We start from the raw sequence: 27,470 nt of genomic DNA, 5'->3' as shown, positions 1-27,470 counted from the left end.
TTGCTCAGTGACAGCCACCTTTCAACATCTATAAATACCAACCAACCTGGAATTTCTGGTAGGGATACAGGGGGGCTGTCAGGCTCAGGCCTGGGGAGGAGCCCACGTGGGAGTGACAGCACCACAGGCCAGGCGCCACTTCTGCTCGGCCCCTCCCCACAGTGGGCGCTCAAGAGCTAAGCAAGACCCCCAGGATCAGCCCTGGGGACCAGGAGGCAGTCACAAGGCGAGGGGCTCTGCGCGTGGGGACCTGGCGTTTTCTTGGCGAGATGCGCCGGGGAAGGTGGTGTCAGGAGCTCCAGATGCTGAAAGGAGAGACCCTCGACAGCTCGGGGCTTCTGGACCCTTTTGTCTCATCCTGTGATTGGAGGGTTATGAAGGGAATTAGGCTAAAGAAATCACATGATTCTCTGAAGAGATATCAAATTAAATCCCTAAGACATGTACATGTAGCACTGTAGACACGTGACATGTTGGCTTTTTTAGCTTAGCCAAAGATCAAAAATACTTCTGCTGCCCAAAGATGCTCATAGACACTGAGGGACAATGTGTCAACACTGGGCGGGACTGGGCTGAAAAGCCTGACTTTTGTCCCCTCTCTGAGGGCAGGGGAACTTGTCCTGAGCACCTGGTACGAAGTCTGTATGCTAAATCCTTGTCCAAGGATAATATTTTAAGAAGAATAAAAACACAAAATTGCACATGTAATCAATCACATCAATCATTTCAAAGTCGGTCAAATAATAATGGTTTAAAAAGAATTTTTTTAATGTCTATTTATCTTTGAGAGCGAGAGTGTGAGCAGAGGAGGGGCAGAGAGGGGGGAGACACAGAATCCGAAGCAGGCTCCAGGCTCCCAGCTGTCAGCACAGAGCCCGATGCGGGGCTCGAACTCGTGAACCAGGAGATCATGACCTGAGCTGAAGTCAGTCGCTCAACCGACTGAGCCACCCAGGCGCCCCAATGATGGTTTTAAACACTCAAAAGCAATAACAGATCTGTAAGAGTAAGAAGACAGGACTCTGATGTAGTGAAGGTTTGCAGCAGGGGATGGGATGGAGGGCTGAGTCTAAAGCAGGGGTGGCGACCTCAGGGGCCTTTCGGTGGTGGGACTCAGGCCAATGTTGCTGCAGGAAATGGGAGCCCTGGGTCATAAGCTAGCTTTTCAGAAGAAGTGGAAACTCTGGGCTCCTGATGCCTCTTAGCCTGGCCTGCCAGCCGCTCACCTTCCCCGCCCCAGGCAGCTACTGTGGAGGAGGAGGGGACTTGGCAGATGGCGGGCCACTTCTCTGGGAGGAGAGACACCTGGGGGCCAGGCTTGGTGGCAGAAGGATGCGCCTAGAGTTACCAAGCCCCCGGCCATGACCCCACTAGCTCCTTCTAACAGTTGATCCTACCTGGCAGCCAGCGATCGTGAGCACCTCTCCTGACCACACTCAGCCTTGGCTCCTCACCTGTCCCCGGGGGGACAGGTGTCCGAGTGTCTGCTACACAGGGCCAGCGGGAGAGTCAGCAAGGCCCCTTGCTTATTGGGTTTCAGTCGATGGGAGTCTTTATTGCCCGGTAGCTTCATGCACCTTTTTCAAGGCTGATTCACTCGCAGGCTCATGGGGGCCGTTTCTCACTCCCTCTGTGTGTCTCTGCCTTGAAAGGAGGGAGATGCTGCACGTCTGTGTCACCCAAAGGTGCAGTCTGCCTCCCTAGTCTTGCGGTTCCTCATCTGACAAAACAACAACAAAACCCACAAAGGCTTAGCCTTCTGGCCTGCTTCTGAGCTCCTTCCAGCCCTGGGTGCTGGTTCTGGGATTCACAGTAAGTGGGGGTGCAAGGAGGCCAAGGGCAGGCTGGGTGTGAACGCTGCGATGCTGCTAAAACACAAATGCTCAATGTCAACATAAGGAGCGAGCCAGAGGAAGCGGGGTTCCTCGGTCACCCCTGACCCTTCCGGTCTGCACTGTGGAATTGCGGACCGAATTGCAGACCTGATGGAATTAGGTGTTAGCAAATACTCAGGGGATCCTTTCTGGCCCATATCAGAGCTCCAGCTCCTCATTCGCTTTGGGATCTCCCCCCCGCCCCCACCCCCCTGCTGACTTGTCTTAGGCGTAAAGGTGGAGCAGGAAGGCGGAGTGTAGGTGGGGTCCTGGGCATCTCCACTGTTTCTTCACCTTGCTTCCCGCCTGGTTCTGGGGGCCGGACCAATGCCGGCTCCCTTCCTTTGCTCAGGATGCCCCTTGACCTCATCTCCCAACTGTTGATACTCCCCTCTCCAGGCAGGAGGAAGAGGGACATTGAAGATGCATTTCCCCAGCTCTCTTCCACAGGGTCCAAGGGTGCTTTGCAGAAACACACGCCCTACCTCCAGGGACCATTACCGGGTGGGTGTCCGGTTCCGTCTCCTCACTTGGCTGCCTCTAGCCACAGCCATCACCTGACCTCCTCCAGGGGTGGCTCAGACCCACATGGCCCCAGGGACCCATGCCCAGACCCAAACGGGTTTCTCAGAAGCCTCTCAATTGGACAGAGGACTAAAGCCCCCTGGGTGTGGGAGGAGGAAAAAAAGCACGCCAACCACCTTTCCAAAGATGTTCCTCTCTCTGCCTCACCAACCTTTTCCTTCTCTGCCCCCTGGTGGGGGGAGAAAGGGTGAGTCACAGAGCCGGTTTCTTAATCCCTCAGTGTGACCTGTCTAGCTGGTCTTGGCTGTTGGCGCCTCTGCCCCAACTCAACAAGTTTAACAGCTGCATATGAGACGTGGAGTCCGCGTCAAGGTGGGGGAGAGCCCTGTCTTCTGAGCCACTCGCCCTGAGCTGCAGCAGGTGCCCAGGCGGGGTCCCAGGGACAAGGCATGGGGCAGAGGCAGGGGGACGGCCAGAAGCCAGGAAAGAGGGCTTGGGCTTCAGATTGGGACAGCAAAGACTCGAGGTTACAGACAGAGCTGGGTACAGCTGGCTTGTATTGTCAAAGCATCATTCTCTCTGTGTTAAAAATATCATTCTTCCACAAATAGACAGTGAGCGTATATCAAGGTTCTATTGAAGTACTTAATGAGGAAACCAGAATGACAAAGCTGATTCAAAAGAGAAACACAGGGATTTTTAGAGAGGGTGGAAATAAAAGGAACACTGGGATATGACCTCTCAGACTGAAACTAAGAAAGATCCAGGGCAGTGAGACAGCCACCGGCAGGGTTATCTCCTCTGCCAGAGAGAAGAGGAAATCATCGCATCTTATCAGATTTATAGGCTTGTAAAATGTCTGGGACCTCATCAATTGTACCTCTGACTTCTGCTCCCCTGGAGAGTCAGATGCCCTGGGCAGACATTGCATAATGCCCTCACAGGCCTGAGAGGCCATGCAATGCTCTCTGTGCTTTATCTCCACAGTTTTTATTTATTTATTTATTTATTTATTTATTTTACTTTTGTAAAAGTTTATTTTTAAAAAAAAATTTTTTTAACGTTTATTTATTTTTGAGACAGAGAGAGACAGAGCATGAACGGGGGAGGGGCAGAGAGAGAGGGAGACACAGAACCGGAAGCAGGCTCCAGCTTCTGAGCCATCGGCCCAGAGCCCGACGCGGGGCTCGAACTCACGGAACGTGAGATCGTGACCTGAGCTGAAGTCAGACGCTTAACTGACTGAGCCACCCAGGCGCCCCTGTAAAAGTTTATTTTTGAGAGAGAGAGAGAGTGAGACAAAGCACAAGCCGGGGAGCAGCAGAGAGAGAGGGAGACACAGAATCAGAAGAAGGCTCCAGGCTCCGAGCACAGAGCCCGATGTGGGGCTCGAACCTGCCAACTGTGAGATCATGACCTGAACTGAAGTTGGAAGCTTAACCGACTGAGCCACCCAGGCGGCCTGCATTTTTTTATGTTTTTAAATGTTTACTTATTCTTGAGACGGAACACGCATGAGCAAGGGAGGGGCAGAGAGAGAGGGGGACAGAGGATCTGAAGCAGGCTCTGTGCTGACAGCCGTGAGCCCGACGTGGGGCTTGAACCCACGAATCATGAGATCATGACCTGAGCTGAAGTCAGTCATTCAACTGACTGAGCCACCCAGTCGCCCCTCCACAGTTTTTATTTTTAAAATTTTTTTTTTCAACGTTTTTTATTTATTTTTGGGACAGAGAGAGACAGAGCATGAACGGGGGAGGGGCAGAGAGAGAGGGAGACACAGAATCGGAAACAGGCTCCAGGCTCCGAGCCATCAGCCCAGAGCCTGACGCGGGGCTCGAACTCACGGACTGCGAGATCGTGACCTGGCTGAAGTCAGACGCTTAACCGACTGCGCCACCCAGGCGCCCCCTTCCACAGTTTTTAAACAGAATACTATCTCTGGCACTCATAGCTGGTAAAAGGTAAACTGAGGCATATTGAAAATTTCAAGGGTTTATTTGAGCACACTTCGATTCAGACACGGCAGCGCCTAGCAGGAGATGGTTAGGAGGGCTCCACAGACAGGAACTGGGGGAGAGGTTTTATAAAGAGGGTGCCGAAGTAAAGCAAGGAAATATTTGATTGGCCGTGGTTTAAGCGGTTGCCTTATTGGGGAAGGCCTAGTTGGCTGTTTGTGATTGGTTGTTCTTAATTTCCTGGACTCTGGCTGAAGTTTGGATTTGGTTGCATAGACCTCCGTCCAGCAGCCTCCTTGTTAAATCTCTTTAACAGTTCTCCCCTTTTGGTCATCCTTTCCTACAAATTGACAGACAATTTGACACGACTGCTGCGGTCAGTCATCCTCGGGGTTAAGTTCTGATCTTGTGAAACTCACCAGATTATGACGCCAGGCTGTGGAAGAATCGTTTTGGCTGTTCATCTCGTTGTTGATCTTGTGTGTTTTTCCGTGCATAGTGAGACCATCTGATGTACTTCGGATGGCCGTGAACATATATTTAAGACCGTTGAGAGAACACAGCGCACCAGGGAGAGTACGGTGATAACTGTCAGGAGGATGATAAAACCAAGAGATTGAAGTTACCAAGAGATTGAGGTATGCTTCTTCACCAGGGCACCCACGAACCCAGCCGGTTGGCATCACGTAAATCAAAGCATGTATCTGAAGAGGCATCAACCGATTTCAGCCAAGCGCCTTTTTGTTCATTTCCTGTATTTGAGTGTCTACTATCCCAGAGGTGTTGATCCAGGCGCAGCAGGAGGTACGTGCTATGGCACAGAGTCCTCCTTGCTCGGTCAACGAACAATCCAAAGCAATTCTGTTACCTAAAATGACTTTATCAGCTTAAGATAATTGCTAGGCATGTTTTAGGGTGGCATGTTTTGCTACCTTTTATTCCCTGCCTTTGACATTCCTCCAAGAAGTTTCACAGTCTAGAATTTGAGTTGCTAGATTGTGCCGTCCAACTGAACGCATCCCTTGGTCCTGAGAACAGATCGGGTCAGTTCAACAGTTGTGTCTCATTTCAGGAGGGTTCCCAAACCTAGGCCTCTATGGTGCAAGCAATCAGGTGTTTAATAAAAGGCATTTCTACATAAACGAAAGAAAAACAAAGGTTAATTGTTAGAGCAGACTATAAACCAGTTTCTGAACCCAGAGGGAAACCGATCAAGAAGACTCTAGATGTTAGGTTCCTAGCCATAAGGCTCATAAGGCATCTCACAGTTTGAACATCGCTGGTGATGTCGTCGCTGGTGAACTTTCTGAGCAAAAGGCACAAAGTTTACCCATAGGTGAGCCATTGTGGTGATTTCTCTAAAGTTCATACCTAGTTGTCTAGCATTAGTTGGCAGGGCTGTGGGATTGGGGCAGTTTTTGTTCTTAGTGAGTCCAAGTCAGAGGAAGAAAATTAGAAATGTTAGTTGGGAAAGCTATAGCCAGACATCAGAGAAAACTGCAAGAATTGGGGATCCAGGCCAGTTTACAGTAGATAACAAACTCCAAAGACTATGTACGGGACTGGAACCTGATATCCACAAGGGTTATGTTACAGGTCTCTACAGAAACTATCACTTTACAGAAATGAAGCTTATAGAAACATAATTTTTTCTCCACAATTACCCCAATTTCTGGCAAAGAGCATAAGACAAATTTGTTTGCAAAATAAGTTGTCTCATGAAGTATGGCCTGATTATTTATACAAGAATGACAAGAATAGTAATTTTATATATGTCCTTAAGTATGACATGTCAGTTAAAGCTTGGTGATATCTATGGACTTCATTGGATACATGAAGTCCTTCCTGGTTTATTAGATTTTGTAAAGCCTCGTTGGGTCTAAGAAGCCAAGCCACGGACCTGCCCAATTGTGTCCTGTTACTAGGAAAACAGATTCTTATTGAATACCTACATTGTCCTGAAAAATAAGAAGAGCCAGTGAGAGTTTCTGGATTCTAGAGAGCAGACGGAGGGAGAGAGCGAGAAAAAATATATACGTATATTCCATTTTGTTTACAAAAGTGACCGTGGTTAAATATCTGATGAGAGTTCATTATAATGCAGTTAGCATGGGATTTTCATTGTTTCTGTGACATACACTTTAAGATAATAACTAGAATTATCATCGATAGCATGATACCACGACACATGAGATCTCTAGGAATTTCATATAATTTCTGGAACACTGACATTGATAACACATACCCATATAGATATAACCTGAAGAAGGTCTTATTTTTGTTGTTGTGTTTATTTTTTTTTAATGTCGATGTTATTTTTTTGAGGGAGTGAGAACACACAAGCAGGGGAGGGGCAGAATGAGAGGGGGACGGAAGATCCGAAGCGGGCTTGCACCAACAGGCTGACAGTAGAGTGGGGCTTCCCCCACGAAGTGAGAGATCATGGCCTGAACCAAAGTCGGACGCTCAACCAACTGAGCCACCCAGACGCCCCTCTTATTTATTTATTTATTTATTTATTTATGAGAGCGTGAGCTGGGGAGACAGAGGGAGAGAAGGATTTTTTTTTTTAATGTTTTTATTTATTTTCAAGAGAGAGACAGACTGAGCACAAGTGGGGGTTGGGCAGAGAAAGAGGGAGACACAGAATCCGAACGAGTGGGGGTTGGGCAGAGAGAGAGGAAGACACAGAATCCGAAGCAGGCTCCAGGCTCTGAGCCTACAGCAGAGAACCCGATGCGGGGCTTGAACTCGTGAAGCGTGAGATCATGACCTGAGCTGAAGTCGGATGCTTAGCCAACTGAGCCACCCAGGCGCCCCGAGAACTAAAATCTTAAGATGTTCCAGAGTCCTCTGGAAAATTCCAAGTTAGTTTAAGGTCAAAAAGACTTCATTTGGAATTTGATTATGGGAAGTTTATAAGAAATATGAAAAGATTTGAACAGTTGACTAAATATGATCGTGGTGATCTAGTCAACCAAAGTGATAAAAACTTCTAAGGCAAAAAAGTTTTGTAGAACAAACAAAAAGAAAAGCAAAAGCAAAAACAAAAACAAACCAAAAAAACCTTAGCTCTTTTCATAGAAAAGACTCCACTCTCCCAAGTAATCAAAGACCTGATAAACAGAACACGAAACACAAGAAATTACTTCGGTGAGACATAAAATCTTTGATTTCCAGGTGGATTACCCAAAGGTGAAGGAACGAACACCTTCCATGATCTCTTACCAAGAGGAGGCCAACAGTCCAAGAAAACTTTGTTCTTTTAACAAATGAAAGACAATTACACTTTAATTTTGCATAGGCATACCACTGATATTAAAGCTTATTTTTAAAACCTGTATAGTAAATCCATTCAATGTTAGCCAGCTTGACCACGTGAGATTCCGTCCCCCACTCTCTTCCTACTGTCCAGATCCATTTTTTTTTATTTTTTTATTTTTTTATATTTATTTTTGAGACAGAGCATGAACGGGGGAGGGTCAGAGAGAGACAGACACAGAATCTGAAACAGGCTTCAGGCTCTGAGCTGTCAGCACAGAGCCCAACGCAGGGCTCGAACTCACGGACCACGAGATCATGACCTGAGCCGAAATCAGACGCTTAACCGACCAAGCCACCGAGGCGCCCCTGTCCAGATCCATTTAAGTTTTGTCCTTTATTCTCTTCCTTCTCACTCTGAAACAACCAGTTATTCCACTGTCGGGCAAAATAACTTTATTTTTCCTTAACAAATACATTTCCATATTTTATGCCTATTCTTACCAAAATTACACCCTACTTTCCTTGCATGCAGCGTTATCTTATTATTTCTAGTAGTTTCGATTATGTGCATCGATTAGAAATGTCTAACCCTTAGCAACATTGATTTCTAGTGAAACTCAGACGTGAGCATTCGTGGGCTCTTACACCAGCATTCTATAGACTGGCAAACTTATTAATTCATTTCATAATTTCTAGGAGCATGTTCTTCCTCATAGTAAGATTTTCAACATGGCACAAAACATGTTTATTGACAGAAACACCTTTAGTCGGTTTGTATTGAGAAGCCAAAGGTAGATAAACCTCGGTTCAGTAATTCATATTCAGGATTTTATCTTATTTGGAAATTGTTAGGAGAGGCAGTCTCATGTATCACAGTCTTTTGACCCCCCACTCCACCACCCAAGAGAAGGCCTTACACCTGGAACACTTCTTACCAAGAGGTAAAAAGCCCACGTGGCCTGTGTTGGGCTTATCTATCACCTTTTGTGGGCATATCCCTCCTTGTTTAACTTTCTGGGTATTCTTTTGTCTCTGCTTAAAGCGCGTGCGTCAGATGGCACCTGGCCAACCCAGTGTTATATCTGTCCCCGGCAGGGAGGGGCAAGGTTTTTCCATTCCAGCATGAGAGGGGTGCTCATAGGTCGGTTGCCCTGTGTCTGCCACCAGGAGAGACCTTCTAGCCATGCGGGATTGAGGTCCACTCTGGAAGCTGATCTCGCTCTGTCTCTTCTCTATGTAAGTAAAGTGTTGTTCCATCCAAGCGCTTGGCTGGGCTGTGTTTTCACTGGCAGCTCGGATGGCAAGATGCGGTGGGCAGAAGGGTTTGGAGTCCTCCCTAGGATTGGTAACCGGTCATCCATGCTCTACTCCGGTGGGAATGGTAAAAAGGATAGGTGGGCTTTGAATTGTTTCAAGAACTGCATTTCTGTTCTGGGAAAGACTCAATTTGTAAGACAAATTGGATTGCAGTGTGATATCAAGGGGCTGGACCCACCCAGCCAGCCACATTATGTTCAGTTTTCTTCTTTATATCAGGGAGATCTCCAACTAAGATGGAAACCAAAAGTTTCCTGCATTCTAGATTTAGAGCTGTCTTTGGAATGTTTTAATACATTGTTCCACAAAGGCTTTAGAATGTTGCCCTTCCCTCCAGATACACAGTTCCGTTTTAGCTTCCAAAGCCAATAAAAAGCTACTGTCAGGTTCTGACTATAGATCTCCAATTTAGCCAAATTATTATTTTTTTAAGTTTATTTATTTTTGAGAGAGACAGAGTGCAAACGGGGGAGGGGCAGAGAGAGGGAGACAGAATCCAAAGCAGGCTCCAGGCTCTGAGCTGTCAGCACAGAGCCCGATATGGGGCTCGAACCCACGAACCATGAGATCATGACCTGAGCAGAAGCCAGACACTTAACTGACTGAGCCACCCAGGTGCCCCCAATTTAGCCAACTTTTGACCATAGAACTCCTCTTTAAAAAAATCCTTTCAACATTAAAAAAAAAAATTAAAAGAAAAGAAAAAAATCCTTTCAAATATCTTATCCTCAGGTTTGAGTTGGTACGAATAGTAAATATTCCTGGCAATGTTAACTCTTTATAAGAGACAATTTTGGTTAATTTAGTCTTAGAAGCCTCTGCACACCAATCAAAAATGCATCCTGCTGTTTTGGGGAAGTGTGAGACTTTTTTCTCTGGGCCATCTCATCAGCAAGCTCATCTAGGCTAAAAGTTCTCCACTGCGGCCATTGTAATTCAAGATTCTTTCTGGTGAGGTTAACCCACTTGTTCAGACAAACATGGGTTCTGAGCCCATGATTTTCATACATACACTTAGGCAGAGTCCTAAATGGAGAAGTCCAGGACTTTTTGGACTTGAAGGAACCCATTTTCTCCTCTCCTTTCCTTAAAACAAAATTTTACTTATGTGAGGCCTCCCCCTGGGCTCAGTCCAGTTTAAGTTGGACCCAGTCTGGTTTAAGTTGGAGAGCTCATCATGTTTAAGTTGGACCCAGTCTGATAAAGTAAATAAATGCTTGGGGCGCCCGGGTGGCTCATTAAGTGTTCCACTTCGGCTCAGGTCATGATATGGTTCATGAGTTTGAGCCCCACATTGGGCTCTGCACTGACAGTGCAGATTATCTCTCTCTCTCTCTGTCTCAAAATAAATAAATAAACTTTTTAAAAAAATGCTTAAATAAAATTAGAGAGCTTATGATGCAAAAGCCATGAAGCTCAGTTATCTGCGAGGGACTTCCCATGACCTTCATTCAGGTGCAGCAAGAACGCAGTGAGTGCCAAGAGTCGGGGGTAGGGGGACAAGGTGGGGAGGGCAGGTGTCTACGCCTAGTTGCTTGTTGCTCCCAGGGACCATCAGGGTCTGCTTCGGATTCCACTTCTGCCACCAGAGCTGTTAAAAGGTAAACTGAGGCACACTAACATTTTCTTTTTCGAGTTTATTTGCGTATACATCTGCTTGAATTGGGTAGTGCTAAACCAAAGAGGGTTGGGAACACCACCCATGGGAGCCAGGGGAAGGCTGTTTTGTGTGCTTTTTTTTTTTTTAAGAATATGCAGAAGCAAGGCGAGGAAATAATTCGATTGACCCTAGCTTAAACACTTGCCTTATTTGGGCAAGCCTAGTTGGCTGTTTGTGATTGGTTGTTCTTAAGCTTTGTTTTCTCAGATTCAAGTGCACTGACTCTGGCATAGTTTGGTTTACTGGCATGGGCTACCAAGGCATCAGAGCCATCCCGGTCTAATGGCCTCCTTGTTTAAACACTTTAACACAGTTCTGCATGAAGCAAATTGCTTCTAACCTCTCAGTTTCTTCACCTGTAAAATGGTCATAAGAATCAGATCACAAAGTCATTAAGAAGGTTGTGGTGAGATGCGTATGAAAGTCTTTGCATTCACGAGGTGGGCTTTTACCTTCTTCATTCTGCAACCATGTGGACTCCCGTATTGGCTTGCTTTATACTGGTTGTGTGACCTTGGGCAAGTTACTCGGTCTCTATGAACCTGTCTCCTCATTCACTAAACGGGTAGAATAGGGGGTGGTTTTGAGGGTTCTGCCAGAGTCTGTAATGCAAAGGGCTAGGGCAGTGACTCAGAGCTAGAATTTCCCCTTTTCTGGGCCTCAGTTTCCTTACCTGGGCAGTGAGTGCTGGAGAGGGCAATTTTCAAGGTTAAGGACCAACTGTAAATCCTGTGGTCCCTCCCCCCCCCTTTCTTTAAAAAAAATTTTTTTTAACGTTTATTTATTTTTGAGACAGAGAGAGACAGAGCATGAACGGGGGAGGGTCAGAGAGAGAGGGAGACACAGAATCCGAAACAGGCTCCAGGCTCTGAGCTGTCAGCACAGAGCCCGACGCGGGGCTCGAACTCACGGACCGTGAGATCGTGACCTGAGCCGAAGTCGGACGCTTAACCGACTGAGCCACCCAGGCGCCCCAGCCCTCCCCCCCTTTTTAACCAGACACAGAGACCTGGGGGCTTGAAGTGCATTTTGGGGGCCTGGATCCTTCCGCTTGGGGTGTATTTTGGGGTCCCAGGGCTGCCTTTAGAGCCACTGCCCCCTTCTGCCTTGTCCTGGCTTCTGCCTAGATGCCCTCCCCAAGTCCTGAGAGACCCTGTGCCCTTCCACCACTCACTCCCAAACCTCTCCCCAGAGCCTTGCTAAGGAAGTCAAGTTCATTAAAAGCCAACAGCGAGCAGCCTGATGCTTTAGTGGGGAGGATTCTCCAGACAGGTATAATGGACTGCTCAGGCCCCGGCCTCTGCCTCCCCGGCCTCCCCCACTGCCTGCCTCCAAATGGTCAGATCAGAATAGGCAGGAAAGGGTGGTCGGGGATGCAAAGGGAGGGTCAGTGGAAAGGGCACTAAGTAGAAAGGTGAACAAGGGGAGCCCCCCTGAAAGCTGTTTGGTAGTCACCTGCCCAGATACAGGGGCGTCTTGGGCCCCATCGCCACTTTCCTGTGCAGAACCCTTTCCCAGCGTGGCGTGTGTCATGTCCCTGATGCTGTGGGGTCCAGGTCCTCGTCCTCTTGGGTGAAGGGGGATTGGGGGCCATTTGGGGTGGTGGGGAGGAAAGCAGAAGTAGCTTCCAAATGCTCTAGGATGGGAGAAAATGTTTGTGCTGTGCCTGGGGCTGCTCAGGGAAAACAGAACCTTGGTGGCTGAGCACCTGGGGGTCCTGGGCAGATGTTCACAGGCTGGAAAGGCTCGTGCCCATTGGCCTGGCCACCCTTCCTGCCTTCCTTCCTTCCCTCCTTGCCTCTCTGCCAAAGGGTCTCTCTTGGCTGGTATTTCCCCGTAGGCCCACCAGGGGGCAGCAGGAACCAACACGTCTGCCACAATGGACCATTTGACTCTTTTTCTTTCTTTTCTTTCTTTCTTTCTTTCTTTCTTTCTTTCTTTCTTTCTTTCTTTCTTTCTTTCTTTCTTTCTTTCTTCTTTCTTTCTTCTTTCTTTCTTTCTTTCTTTCTTTCTTTCTTTCTTTCTTCTTTCTTTCTTTCTTTCTTCTTTCTTTCTTTCTTTCTTTCTTCTTTCTTTCTTCTTTCTTTCTTTCTTCTTTCTTTCTTTCTTTCTTTCTTCTTTCTTTCTTTCTTTCTTCTTTCTTTCTTTCTTTCTTTCTTTCTTTCTTTCTTTCTTTTTTCTTTCTTTCTTTCTTTCTTTCTTTCTTTCTTTCTTTCTTTCTTTCTTTCTTTTCTTTCTTTCTTTCTTTTCAAAGTAGGCTCCACACCCAGCGTGGAGCCCAATACAGGGCTTGAACGCACAACCCTGAGATCAAGACCTGAACTAAGATCAACAGTCAGGCCCTTAACTGACCGAGCCATTCAGGCGCCCCCGGACCATTTTAATCTCAAACCACCAGCTCTGCCTTCTTCTGGCACCAGCTCTTCCCTCCTACCACCACATCTTTGGAGCACAGGGACACAGGGATCTGGAGTTCCTCCGCCTCATTTCCAGGACACATCCTGGCTTCTGATGTCCTGAGCTAAGCCCAGGACAGGCTCGGACCCTCTCCCCAGCAGGCCTCCCTCCTCTCTGCTGCCCGTGATGTACCTGTCCCTGTTGCTGGGACTCAGTATGCCTTCAGGTGACAATGGTTGCTTCTTGGGTCACCCCCATAGGTCTCAGGAGGGCAGGGTGAATCCTAAGTGTTACATAGGAAGGCCTTCTTTGATCACCCTCCTCAGATGTGGATGAGGGGAGGCTCAGACAGAGGCCAGGTCCACACCCTGGGCTTGTGCCTGACGGCGGGGTGGCAGGTCACCTATAGTAATCTAACACGAATGCTTCCCAAGATGGACAGACTAGGCTCTTGACCACCAGCCTGTAGGCTGATACGGGTTTCCATCGTGAAATGAGGAAAGTGGTGAACCAACTTAGTAAACTAACTATATTCCCTTTCAATGGTTTACATCTTCATTTTTTTTTTCCTGGAATAATGCCCGAGAGACAGAGTAGTCACAATTTTTTTTTTAATGCCCTTGCATTGCAAAATAAAAGATGATACTTGCATGTCCCCTTCCACATATGGGAGGGTCTATAAAAGCCTGACTGAGGCTGGGCTGGATGCTGAAAAGGGGGCTCCAGTGGTGGGAATGGTAGGCAGAGGCCAGGGGCAAGGTGGGGAAGGCAGGTGTCCTGGCTGGGACCTAGGGAGGACGTTCTCCCCACAGGCCTGGGCCCTCTCACTCTGGCGGCCGAGAGCTGTCCCTCCCCGAGAAGGACAAGCTGAAGACTGAGCCTGAGCGGTGACCAGAATCCTGGTACCGGAGTGGGGAGTGGCAGAGACAGCACAGGCCTCAGAATAGAGTGCAACCCGGAGCAGAAAATGAGTGAATGAGTGAGGGAGTGAGCGGGAGGAAGAAAGGAGCAACCGAGGAAGCAACTGTTCAGTAGTATTGACCTGCATAGTCCAGCAGGAGAAAGCCTCGTACCGCCTCTAAGTCTTCTAGAAGAAAACAGAAAGCAGTGAGTGGAAGGGTTGGCAGAAACCTGTAAGCTGTGAGCAGCCCGGAGCCTGGGTAGGGTGATTGCATGCGGAGGGTCCCTACCCAGGTGGGAGGCTCATGGGGCCAAGGCCACCATCATCCCCTGCCCCCTAAACAGAGGGGCTGCCCCAAGTGGGGAGCGAGGAGCCTGGGTAGGGGGCAGGTCAGGCAGATGGAGAGGGCCCGGGGCCTTGGGCTGGAGTGTGCACTCGCTGGGAGCACAGACTCCCCCGCTTCCTCAGCCAGTAACCCTGGCGGAGAGCACCCAGAGGGTAGTCCTCATTACTGCCCATCCCTGCTTCCTTTTCTCATTCCTGCCTCCCGGCTGAGGTATCTCCCCAGAGGTGGCCCCCAGAGTGCAGGCTCCACCCAGCAAGCGGCCAGAAGCAGCTTTGCAAAACATAAATAAGCCGTCCTCCTGCCAAAACCCTTCAGCGGTTTCCCTCGAACCTTAAATACATTCAGGGCCCCGCTCTGCCTCGGCAGGATGTTAGCACATGCTGTCCTCTCTGCCCAGAGCGTCCGCTCGGGTGGTCTTTCTCCCCTTTCGGGCCTCCGTTCACACGTCACCTCCCCAGAGGACTTGCCTGGCATATCACCACAGTGCCAGCACATACCAGGTGCTGGACCAAATGGTGTTGGGCAGACCGCTCTCTGCTTGGGGGATTCCGGCCTGACTGCTAAGCCTCGAGCTTTCCCACATGTGTAGAGCAGGACCACGGGAGGCTGCCCATCGAGTTCAGTTCTAGGGATCGATTCGCCCACCGTTGACTGCCACCCCAGGCTCCCATTATCCCCCTTGCATTTAGGGATCCCACTCCGAAGGCTCTGAGGTGACACGTAGGAAATGTATGTGCCTGGAGCCAGGGGTCATTGTCTTTGTTTGCAAGGCTCCTACGCAGGGCCAGAGCACGGGTCTGGGGGAGGTGAGGAGGGAACTACAGGCGGCAGAGCATGCTGTCTGGGCCCCCGCAGCGATCAGGCTGATCCTGCTAGGTGGGCGTCACCGTCAACCCCACCTTCCAGGAGCACCTGAGGCTTAGAGAGGGAAAAGCTGTCCATCTGTGCGTCGGTCCATCCATTCAACACACATCCATGAAGTGCCAAGCCTGGCACAGGCTGGGAGGGAACGGTTGCTGGGTGACCTTCCTTTCTGCCGTCCCCTACCTTTCAGGGTCCTCGCTAAGCCCCCCCCCCCCAAACACACCTGCCATGGTTGGGCTTTAGGGCTAGGCTTGAGCTGGCAGTGTTTGGGGACCTGGTGCCAGCCTGTGCTGGATAAACCTGGAGCTCCAGGAGCCCGGCTCCTTCCGGAGGGATGGGAGTAGAGGCAAGGGTCTAGGTGTGGTTTATCCTTGCGGTCCCCCGCCATTGGAGATCTCAAAATCCCGCCCCCCCCCCAATCTTCCCTGGGCCTGGGAAAAATGAATCAAATATAATGGCAGACCCCACCCCTCCCCCAGCCCCTGTGGCATTCCTCTTAGACCCGCTGAGTTCTCCCATCCAAGTACTAACCAGGCCCGACCCTGCTTAGCTTCCGAGATCAGACGAGATCGGGCGCGTTCAGGGTGGTATGGCCGTAGACAGACCCGCTGAGTTCTCAAGGCACAAATGGGGAAACTGAGGTCTGGAAAGGAAGTGTGAGCTGTCCAAGGTCATAAAGGTCTGGGAACTCCCAGGTCGGTGCTCTTTTCTCTACTCCCCACAGCTGTCTGAGCTCCAGTGTCTCAGCTTGAGAAGTATGAGGGGCCCAGCGAGAGAGGCTAAGGGCTCTGTCCCAGCACCTCGAGTTGGGCAGCAGAGTACTCGATGGGCGACTGAGCCATTTCCAAGCACTGAACTCACACGGGAAGTGGTTGAGTTGGGTCTGTGCTCAACGTGCTGTTTAAGCTGCACGCGTATGCGTGTCGTGAGCGTGCACACTCCCCATCCGCACGTCCTCTGTGAACGAGGTGGGCTTTGAGACTGCCTGTGTGTTGGGGCAAGACACCAGGCGCTGTTCTGGAAGCAACATCCTCAGTCCACCATCAGAAGGACCCCTGATACCTGGGACAGCCTGGCTCCTGTAGGCCCCCTCAGAGCCAAGCTCTCAGGGTGGAGGGGCTTCCGGGAAGGGCATGCCCTGGCAGAGGAGTAAACAGAAGCCAGGTTCTCTTTTGGCTGTGGCCCTTGCCAGTATTTAGATGTGTCCTCAGGCAGGAAGGCTGTTGGCTGGGGACCGGGTCACCGCTTGGTGGTGGGAGTGCCACAGCGGAGGAGGAGAGGGCAGAGAGGGGGTCCCAGCATAGCCTAGAGGTTTCTAGAAAGGGTAGGCGTGTGGTCCCAGCTTTGCTACTTAGCAGCTGTGTGACCTCGGGCAAGTCACTTTGCTTCTCTGAACTTCAGTTTCCTCACCTGTAAAACGAAGAGCGATGTGTAACTTTCCTCCCTGGGCCCGCGGCAAGGAGCAAGCAAGACACAGACTCAGTTCAGGAGTGCCCAGCACACAATGAGTACACAGTAAATGCTCTGGCTCCCCACTCAAGGCTGAGCCTTCGTGTGGTCCCCCACCAGTCATGCCCTACTTATAGGGCTGCAATTGGGAGCACCCCACTTCTGAGACTTAAGCTGGTCCTGTATTTTAACTAAGTACGAGTCCGAGGTAAGGCCAGGGCCCCTGGCATCTGCTCCCATGCGGATGTCCCCCCTGACCCACTGGGCCTGTGCCAGCAGGCTGAGCGTCCACCACCCTGGGGGTCACGCTGCCAGTTCTCACATGCACTGAAGCGGGCTCCAGCAGCCCATTTTACAGATGAGTCCTGTGGTTCAGGGAAGCTGAGCAGCCTGCCCAGGGAGGCCAAGCTAAGAGAGCCCAGCTGTACCTGACTCCAAAGCCCCGGCCCTTAGGGAGCCTCTGCCGCAGGGGACACGGGGAGGAGACGGAAACTGCACCCCTCTGGTTGGCCTGCCTGGGGTCTGTTGGGCATGGACCCCTGTGTTAAGTGCGTGGCTGGCGCACACGTTCACAGTTAAGCCGAGTAAATATTTACAGCCATTATGGCAATTGATTGCCTTCGATCCCGTGTGCTGCTGTGAGAGAGCCCTGCTTAGTCATGCTTTCTTAAAAACAGCCTCTTCTCTCACACATCTTTAATAATTCAGCTCCTAATTGTCTCCAAACGCAAACCCGAAAATGCCAACTCAGGGCCTTTGTCCCTGTGCTGGTCCACCTCCCCGTCCTCCCTGCTGGGGGGGCCGGGGGTGGCAGGGGCTCACCCTTTCCCCAGGCCTCCAGGCCCTGCCTGTGACCGCTTCCGGGAGGGGCTCGGGCCTGGTGGGTGCCCGTATGCCCCACCTCCGGCTGTTGGCAGCAGCGGTGAGGAAGAGAGCCTTGGAGTAATTGAGTCGCAGGGCTGAGTGGGGAGGAAGCAGGAGGAAGAAGGTGTGGCTGCTGCTCCCCGGGGAGCCCTGCAGTGCTGAGGAATGGGGAGGGCAGGGGTGAGGGCCCCGGGGGCAGCTTGAGGTGACGGGGAAGGCCAATCCTGAGTGGGTATCTGTACACACTTGAGGCCAGAAACTGCTCCTGCCCTGGGCTGGGGGTGGGGGGGTGGAGCCTGACCGCTATTTACAGTGTCTCCTGGGTGCCAGGTCTCCTGTGCTGGGCTTCCTGGCTGGCAGTGCTTCCTGGCCTCTCCTGGGGACCATCTCCATATGGTGGGGGGGGGGGGAGTGGGAGGAGAGTCTGGGGGGAATGGATGGTGTCCAAGGCCCGCCCTCCTGGCAGGATGATGGGGGCTAATAGAACCACTCTGGGCTCTACTTCTCTTCTCCGTCCGGGCCCAGTCAGGGTGCACGGGGGGCCTAAGGAAGAGTCACCTGACCCTCCCTGAAGCACAACATCTGCCCAGTTAAATCCTCGTGGCCAGGAGGGCAGGCCCAGTGAGGCAGACACTATGGCAGGTGCAGCAAGGAAGGAACCAGCCTGTGGTGGCCCTACCTGGCCCAGTGGCTGCCATGGCAGAGGGCCTCTGGGCCAGAGCACCAAGGCTGTGGCTCCCAGTCCCTGTGAGGTCCCGGGGGGGAGATGTGGGTCCCGTGTAAACATCCAGGGCTCCTCTGCCCTCCAGCTCCAGGCGAGGCTGAGACCATCCAGCTGTCCATTCACTCAACAAGCCATCAAGCTTGTCTGCCGGGCGCTGTTCTGGGTCCCGGGGACATAACAGGGATCTAAGACCAAAATCCCTTTAGTTTATAGGACGTAATATGAGATTGGTATATAAATGTTATATTTGAAAGTGACAGGGCTCCAGAAATTACGCAGAGCAAGGAAGAGGGGTAGAGGGCCCAGGGAAGGGCTTGGAGGGAATGTGTGACATTTGAACAGAGACATGAGGTGGGGAGAGAAGAGCCTACAGGAAAGCTTTTCGGGCAGAGGGACAGCACAGGCCAAAGCCCAGAGGCAGAGGTGAGCTGTTGTGTCTGGGAACCGGGAGATGCTCAGAGAGGTCACAGGGTAGGGGTGGGGGGCTTCAGTTGTTGGTGGGAGTGAGATGGGGCCCGGGGATTTGAGCAGAGCAGTGAGGGGTCATGGTGCCTCCTGTTTGGAACCCACCCTTCCCACTGTTGTTGCCGCTGCTGTTGCTGCTGCTAAGGGAGCAGAATAAGCCACCGGCGCCGGGAGGGCGGTGGGGTCCTCGTGGTCATCAGGCACACAGGCTGGGCAGGGTGCAGGTGCCAGAGGTGGTGAGAAGCAGGCTGGTCCTGGAGGCATTTGAAGGTGGAGCTGAAAGGCTTTGCTGACAGACGAGTGGTAGCAGGGTGTAAGAGAAAGAGAGGAGGTCAAAGATAACGACAAGGTCAAAGGTTTTGTCCTGAGCATCTGGAGATCTGAACAATTGTTCACTGTGGTGGGAAACGGAGGAGCGGGTCTTGTGTTGGGGGGGGGGGGTTGGGGAGCTCAGCGGTAGCACGTTAAGTTTGAGACGGCTAAGGACTAGTGGAAGTGTGGAGGAGACAGCTGGCAGTTGGGATATGAGATACTTGAGGACTGGAGAGAGAAAGTTGGGAGTCCTTGGCACATACACATGCTTTAAAGCCAAAAGACTGGACAAAAGTGGTCCAGGGCCGAGCTAGGCACAAACACACACACATGGAAAGGTCTCTGGCTCCTGTGCCCATCCCCTGAGCTTGGCCTTGATGTCTGCAGAAGGTTTCTATCGTCTATTCTATCAAGAAAAGCACTTCTCCGTGTTTCAGAAAGCAACCTCCATCCTGTTCTAACTATTGGTTGGGATAAGGGCTCTCAGCTTGTCCATGCTTCTCAGTCTAGACGTGGTCCCTTTGACACTGCTGGACCAACCACGGCAGGAGTACCCGCTGGCCGGGGCAGGCACCTGGCCCATCCAGGCCAATGAGATCCCTTTCCAGGTCCTTTGACAGTGAGTGGCCTTGTGTCTGGAGCAGAGATGCAGGGACACAGAGGCCTGGCGGCTTCTAGTAGCCAAGTACCAAGCCATGTAGAAGAAGCCATTTGGGTGTGAGAGGTGGAGAACGGTCTGAGAACACATTTTCTGGTCATTTTTGTCCCCTTCTCTTCCTGTGGTTTAGTTTAAGGGCAGATAAATCCCTTTGCCTGAGCCAGTTCGATCAAGAGAAATTTAATCTCAACAGTCAGATGGAGGGAGGAGGCAGCAACAGGGGAACCTGGGGAGGTTCGGAACATAAGGGAAACACGCTGATTCTCCTAAGCCCTGGAAAGGCTACCCCAAGCCAGGCCCACAAGGAGCATGTGACAAAGTGATTACTGAGGCCAGGACCAGATGCAGTACCGATTGGGTCAGTACTGATTGAGATACTGTTGGGGAGCTGATACTACTGAGTCCATCATTTAAATATATTTAAATCATCATTTAAATATCTACATATAAGGCCTATATTGGTTCACTTGGACTCTCCACAGAGATTTGACTATTAGTTTCCCTGTTTGTTGATTTCCTCCACTAAGAATCTCAGGGAAACAATGAATGTATGCAGCAGCCAAGGTGGTTGGTTTTGGGTTTGTGGTTCAGGGCCTCTCCCTTCCCATTGTATTCTGGGTATGCCTTGTATGCCTCTACGAGGTCCCTTGTTCAGTGCCCCGTAGCATCCCTGCCAGAGGATAAACCAGACTACGCACAACTGTGGGGCAGGATCCAGTGGGCATCTCTGCTCAGGGCAGGACACTCACCAGGGCTTAGTGAGTGTTACCCTCATACTTACTTATCGCATAGGAAGGAGTTACAGCGATTGAGCCACGGCTGGTGCTTTATTTACGTTAGGTAAGAGAGATTGGGCCAAGTGATCACAGTGCACATCTGCTTCCAGTTCTCCCAGGAAGGACAGAAAAGATAACCAGAAAAGAATGAGGAAGGGGTGCCTTCAGAGAGCCAGAACTTGCGAGGAATCCCCAAAAGGCAGAAGGCAGGTGGGATCACCCTGAAGGAGGAATCTGGGGAACCCACAGCTCAAAGGGGCATAGGAAGTGCCACAGCTTTCAGACTTGGGTGAGTGGCAACAGATAGCAGAAGGGGTAGGGGACTAGGAGCACCTGGGGGAGGGCCACCCCCACCCTCTGTCTTTGCACAAAGGTCCCCAACCCATTCCAGAGCTAAGTTAGGGCATGTGGACCTAAGAGGCCAAGCAGTCCCTGGGGTGACTGGTGATGCCAAAGCACAGGGAGCCTAGTCCCAGAAGATGAACCACAGGTACACCCTACACGTCAGCCATCCTACTCCCTGCAGGGGTAGGTCTACGCACACTTCACACGCAGACACGGATCCGTGCCTGAGAGCCACCCAACTTTTGAGGAAAACCAACATCGAAGAGAAGCATAAAGCTCAGTGAAATGAAGAAGGAACACCCGAATCCATAGAGTCACTAAGACAAACAAAAGAAAAAGTGTAGAACAGGAAAAGTATAATAAATATTCTCAGAGATCCAAGAGGACATCATACGCACACAAAAGAATCAACGATCTTGGAAGAGAAACTATAATTGCTGAAAGAGAGAACATGTCGTAGATGGGTTGAATAGCGAATGGTTACCTGAATAAAGCAAATTAACGAGCTTGACTCGCTAGCCTAGAATTTCTATCAAGTCATATATAATGAAAGAGAAAGAGATGAAAATATGAAAAAGAATAGGGTCATGGAGCAGTTACAGACTTGCAACTAAAAAGAGTAAGCAGGCGTTGAGAGAACAGAGAGGAGGAAATACTCATTAATAGAAACCATTGTGAGAGTCATTTCATTTAATCTTCCCAGCAATGCAGTGAGGAAGCCTGGGGAGAATGAAGTGGGGCTTCTCCAGGGCCCTGCATCTACGAGGAAGATCTGCTCCTGGTTCAGCCTGACCCCAGAGCTAGGGGCCATGCTAACTGAGGCACACTGGCTACTTCCTGAAAGCTTATGTGGTGGAACAGTGTCTCTCCAAGGATGGCCCGTGGGATAGTAGTGCGTGTCATGTGACAAGCGATTCTGTGGTCAGATATGTTTGAGAAGTACCAGTCAGATGAGGTTAAACAAATTTTGTTTTTGTGACAGTTGGGAACACTTTTTGTCTCTCTAGGTCTTGATTTTCTCATCCGTTCAATGGGAATCATAATTCCATCCCTGGCTGTCTTCCAGGTTTCAGGGGCCAAAGAAAACATTGGATGTGACACTGCATGTGTGGTCATATGAATATGAAATACCTGGTTTCGTGTGAGTCCCGTCACTAAATGCTTTGTCTACTTGTGCTTCAGGCTGTGATAGGCAGCTCTATAGACTCAACTTCTCATATATGATTCGGAAATTTGGACCCCAGAGTCTGCTCTTTTGGTAAAAATGTTTGTGTTGAGCGGCGACCAGGGTTCTCACTCCAGGGCTGTGTGTGGCTGTCCTCGAGCCTTGGTCCTTGGGTATAGCACAGGACAGCCAGAGTCTGTGTGTCCTGTGTGGGGGTGTTCCGTGCGCCTCCCACCCCTCAGGGTGCTGCCCAGTGTCTTTTATATGTTCAAGTCTGGGGGGGATGAGGGCTGAGGAAAGAGCCTTTGGCCAAGGAGTTGAGAGGCCTGGGCGCTTGTCCCCACTATGCCACTGTGTGACTTCACAGCCCCCGGCTGGGCCTCACTTGTCTCCTCTGTGAAATGGGAGCTGGGAGGAAATCACTGCAGTCCTAATCTGGTCATGTAGCAGCTAAAGAGGTCTTTACAAGGAAAAGGGCAGGGCAGGAGGGGAGAGGTAAGGAGAGGAGAGAGGACAAATGCTTCATTGTCCTCAGAATAAAGCCTTGAATGAATGAATGAATGAATGAATGAACAAACCCTTACCTTGAACTTCTGGCCCCTCCCTGGCCCTGCCAAGGCTCAGCTCTCTCCAGAGTCCATTATACCGGCTCACCTTCTGTCCCCACCCAGCCCCCACCTGCTCTCTCCAGGTCCCACTCTCCTATCCTGGAGCTACTTAGTCAAATCCCCTTCACATCCTCTTTGCCTTCAGACCTGGTCTTGGAAATGTTCAAGCTCTCTCTGGGAAACCTGTTCTGGGCTTTGGGTTTGGGATGGTGCGCTTTGCAGTATGTCTTCCACCACCAACGTTGGCCTGCCCCATCATAGCCGCCTCAAGGTCTGTCTCCCCCTCTAGAACATACACTCCTTGAGGCCAGTTGCTGTGTGTGCCATGTTTAATGCTGTATCTTCCAGGCATAGAGCAGACACTCAGTAAAATATATGTTGAATGAGTAAATGCATGAATGAGGCTCAGCTTCCTTCTAACTCTGAAATCCTACGTCTCTTCTGGATTGAAGGAAGGTTCAAAAACCACTTTTCCTCCCCTGGGTCTAGCTAACAGACTCCTCTGGCCCCTGACCCCTCTTCCATGATGGCCTCGCAAGTCCTCTGAGAAGGGGAAATGTTTGAGTGTTGCCAAGGGCCATCATGGGACACGTGCTCAGGTTAGAATCCCTTGCTTCTTGATTTGTAGTCATGAATGGGGATAGTAACAGAGGTGTGAGGATTAAACAATATTATGCATGTGAGTGCCTAGGAGAGCGCCTGCATAGTAAACACTCAAGAAGTTGCTACTATTATTAGTTCTCAATTCCCTTGCTTAACTGAGCTCAGAGAGAGGGATGGAGGCAAGGGCGGGTCTCAGATCTAGGATTTCCAACCCCAAGCCCAGGGCTTTGGCTTCTCCCCTGCTGCTTCCCATCTCAGACCCCAAGGTTTTAACTCCCAGGCCATTCATCCACATCTAGCTGACGCAGGGCATCTGTAATAAGCATACCTCTCTGAGCTGCCAGAGGCCACCACAAGAGCTGAGACACCAACACCAAAGTGTCCTGAATGGAAATTCCCCAAGACACCCTTGGGCCCTGGGCTTGAGTTCAAACAAAGAAATGCTTATGTTCAAACTTCTTTACAGATCAGCAGCAAGGATGTGACTTCAGAGCACTTAGCATCAGTGTCATAAAACATGAGGATTGATGACCCTGTGTGACTGGGGTGAATGCCAGGGAGAACAAGCAGACTCTAAGTTGGCCAACAATGCTTCCTGTGTATATTTTGTGCACAGGGCTCCAGGCTAGATTCAACATGATATACTAGTTAACATGTGCATGGAGCCCCTTAGCATATACAACACTCTCACTTACATGGGTACACCTGATTATCACAACAATACAAGGGGGTGGGCCAAGGGTTAAGGAGTGTTTCCCCCACTATGGAAATAAGGAAACCAAGGCCCAAGGAGGTGAGAAGCAACATAGCTTAGGGCACAGAGCCTTTGATCTCCTGACTTTCCGTTACCCGGTCCTCTTGCCAACACAGAGAGGTGGGAAAGCCAAGTTCAGCCAAGAAAAATAAATTTACCCAAAGAAACTCACAGACTCACATGGTGGACATTGTACAAACTATAAGTGTCTGCAGGGAAGTTGCTGAGAAGAACTATAGTTGGCCTCATTCAGTCCTGTCATTCTGGGGCTGGTTGGTTCCTCTGGACTGGGCCTGTATAAGGGTAAGAAAAGACATAGGAAGAGATTAGAAGTCCTCCAAATGAGAGAGGGAATAGGAATCTTCTATCACAGGGACCTAAGAAGTGAGATAAGGGGCTCTGAAGACAAGGTGGCCTCAAGTGTCCCTCTTTCCATTACCTGTTCACTATTCCTAGACTCTTATAAACCCTTGGAGTTAATATCCAAATTAGATGGGGATTTGGATATGCCTTGGGTGCAGATGGAGGCATGCAGAGATATCCTCTCTTCCTGACCAAGGTGTAAACAAACAAGGTCACTGGGCAAGCAAAAGAGAGTTTTCCATAAGTAGGCAGTGAGGGGCCCACTACCACAGTAAGAATTGGAGAATGGTCCACTAACAAGCAGCTCACTTTTCTCATGCCTTCCAAATCTTTCCAGACCATGAGAACCATGGGAGGCTGAACTGCTCAATTAAGGCACATGAAGTTCCTTTCCTTCCAGAGATCACTGGTCCTGATTCTAGGATTTTCAAGATGAGGCAAGATCCCATGATGCATGTAAGGGGCAAAAACTTATTCCCAGAAGTTGATTCTGACCTCGGACACTTCATCTCTTTAGTACTTCTTGTGGAATGTATTTACTGATAATAAATTTTCTCAGTTTCTGTTTAATTCAGAATGCCTCAATTTGCCCTTCTTTTTTGAAAGACATTTTTGTTGCGTATAGAATTATAGGTTGGCCAGTGATTTCTCTTTGAGCACTTTGAAAAAATGTTATTCCATTGTGTTCTGGCTTCTATGGCTTTTGTCACAAAGTCTACCATCATTTGTATTATGTCCCTGAATGTCTCTTTCCTCTGGATGCCTTTGAGATTTTCTATTTACCATTAGTTTTCAGCAGTTTGACCATAATATACCTAGCTGTGGCTTTCTTTGTATTTATCCCCACCTTGGTTTTGTTGAGCTTGTTGAAAATGTGGCTTGATATCTTTCATCTGTTTTGGAAATTTTTCTGCCATTGCTTCTTCAAATTCTGATTCTGTCCCTTGCTCTCTCTTTGCTTCTTCTGGGGCTCCAATTACACCTTTGTTGGGCTCATTTACACATCTTCCTTATCTCCTTTTCTGTTTTTTTTTCCCCTTTGATATTCACTTATAATCCATTCACATTTACTGTAATTATTGATGTGGTTGGATTTCCATGTGCCATTTTGCTACTTGTTTTCTATTTGTCTCTTTTTTGTTCTCTGCTCCTCCTTTACTGATATCTGTTGTGTTAAATATATATATTTTTAGGTACCATTTAAATTCCTCTGTTGATTTTTAACACTGCATTATTTTGACTTACTTGCCTATTGGATCCGTTAGGGGTTACAATGTACACTTTAATTCATAACAATTTACTTCAGAGTAATATTAACTTAATTCCAGTAAAATATAAAAACTTTCCTCCACCATATTGTCTTTTTTCTCTTCTCCTATATGCTATTATCATCACATATATTACATTCATATATGTTATAAGCCAAAGCATACAGTGCTATAATTATTGGCTTATGCAAACATATCTTTCAAAGAAATTAAGGGCTGAAATAAGAAAAAAAAACTGTATTCAGTCTTTTAAATTTATCCAAATAATTTAAATTGCTTCCATGCTTCTTTTTTTTTTTTTCCTATGGATTTGAATTACTTCATTTCAGCCTGAAGGACTTCCTTTAGTACTTCTTGTAAGGCAGGTCTGCTAGCAATGAATTCTCCTTGTTTATCTGGGAATGTCTCTATTTTGTCTTCATTTTTGAAGGATGGTTTCAGCTAAACAAAGAATTTTTGGCTGGGGCTCCTGGGTGGCTGTCAGTTAAGAGCCCGACTTTGGCTCAGGTCATGATCTCGCAGTTCACGATTTCAAGCCTTGAGTCAGGCACTGTGCTGACAGCTCAGAGCCTGGAGCCTGCTTCAGATTCTGTGTCTCCCTCTCTCTCTCTGCCCCTCCCCTGCTTGTACTCTGTCATTCTCTCAAAGATAATGAACATAAAAAAAGAAAAGATAAGAAAAAGAAAAATAAATTAAAAAAGAGAATTTTTGGCTGATAGGTTTTTTTTTCCTTTCAGCACCTTGAGTATGTTATTCTACTGCTTTCCAGCTGTTTCCATTATTTCTGATGAGAAGACCGCTATTAATCATATTGTTCCCTGTATGTGATGTGTCATTTTTCTCTTGCTGCTTTCAAGATTTTCTCTTTGTCTTTGTATTTCAACTGTTTGATTGTGATGTGGATAGATGGGGATATCTTCATGATTTTCATATTTGGAGTTCTTTCAGCTTTTTGGATCTGGATATTTATGCTTTTCATCAAATTTGGGAATTTTTGGCTATTATTTCTTCAAATTTTTTTTTCTTTTTCTTTGTCTTTTTTTTTTTTTCTTCTCTCTCTCTTTTATTCTTCTGGGAATTTCATCACATATATATTGGTATGTTTAATGTTGGCCTAAAGGTATCTGAGACTCATTTCCATTTTCTTCAATGTTTTTTCTCTCTTTTCTTCATATTGGATAATTTCTATTCATCTATCTTCAAGTTTACTGACACTTTCTTCTGCTAGCTCAAGTCTGCTGTTGAGTCCTTCTAATGAGTTTTATTTAAAAAATTTTTGCAGGGGCACCTGGGTGTCTCAGTCAGTTGAGCATCCGACTTGAGCTCAGGTCATGATCTCATGGTTTGTGGGTTTAAGCCCCGTATCGGGCTCTGTGCTGACAGCTCAGAGCCTGGAGCCTGCTTCGGATTCTGTCTCCTTCTCTCTCTGCCCCTCCCCCACTTGTGCTCTGTCTCTGTCTGTCTCTCAAAAATATATAAATGTAAAAAAATTTTTTTTAATTTGTTAAATGTTTATTTTTTTAATTTTTTTAATGTTTATTTTTGAGAGAGAGAGACAGAGTGTGAGCAGGGGAGGTGCAGAGAGAGAAGGAGACACAGAATCTGAAGCAAGCTCCTGGCTCTGAGCTGTCACACAGAGCTCAATGTGGGGCTTGAACTCATGGACCATGAGATCATGACCTGAGCTGAAGTTGGACACTCAACTGACTGAGCCACCCAGGCATGCCTAATGTTTATTTTTGAGACGAGAGAGAGAGAGAGAGAGAGAGAGAGAGAGAGAGCACAAGTGGGGGAGGGGAAGAGAAAGAGAGAGACAGAATCTGAAGTAGGCACCAGGCTCTGAGTTGTCAGCACAGATCCTGATGCGGGGCTCAAACCCATGAATTGCAAGATCATGACCTGAGCTGAAGTAGGACATTTGACCGACTGAGCAACCCAGGCACCCCCCTTCTAATGAATTTTAAAATTTCAGTTATTTCATTTTCCATCTTCAGAATTTTCATCCAGTTT

At 48.9% G+C, this 27,470-nt stretch overlaps 1 protein-coding gene across 1 annotated transcript in view; it reads left to right on the top strand.

Annotated features, from left to right (window-relative positions):
- KCNIP3 (potassium voltage-gated channel interacting protein 3) overlaps positions 1–27,470 on the top strand; it is an 89,689-nt gene that overhangs the window by 21,343 nt on the left and 40,876 nt on the right. The window lies entirely within an intron of this gene.

The sequence above is a fragment of the Neofelis nebulosa genome, chromosome 9 (genome assembly GCF_028018385.1).
Source record: "Neofelis nebulosa isolate mNeoNeb1 chromosome 9, mNeoNeb1.pri, whole genome shotgun sequence".
Classification (NCBI taxonomy): Eukaryota; Metazoa; Chordata; class Mammalia; order Carnivora; family Felidae; genus Neofelis; species Neofelis nebulosa.
The sequence above is the reverse complement of the archived record's forward strand: the minus strand, read 5'-3'. Positions and strand labels throughout refer to the sequence as shown.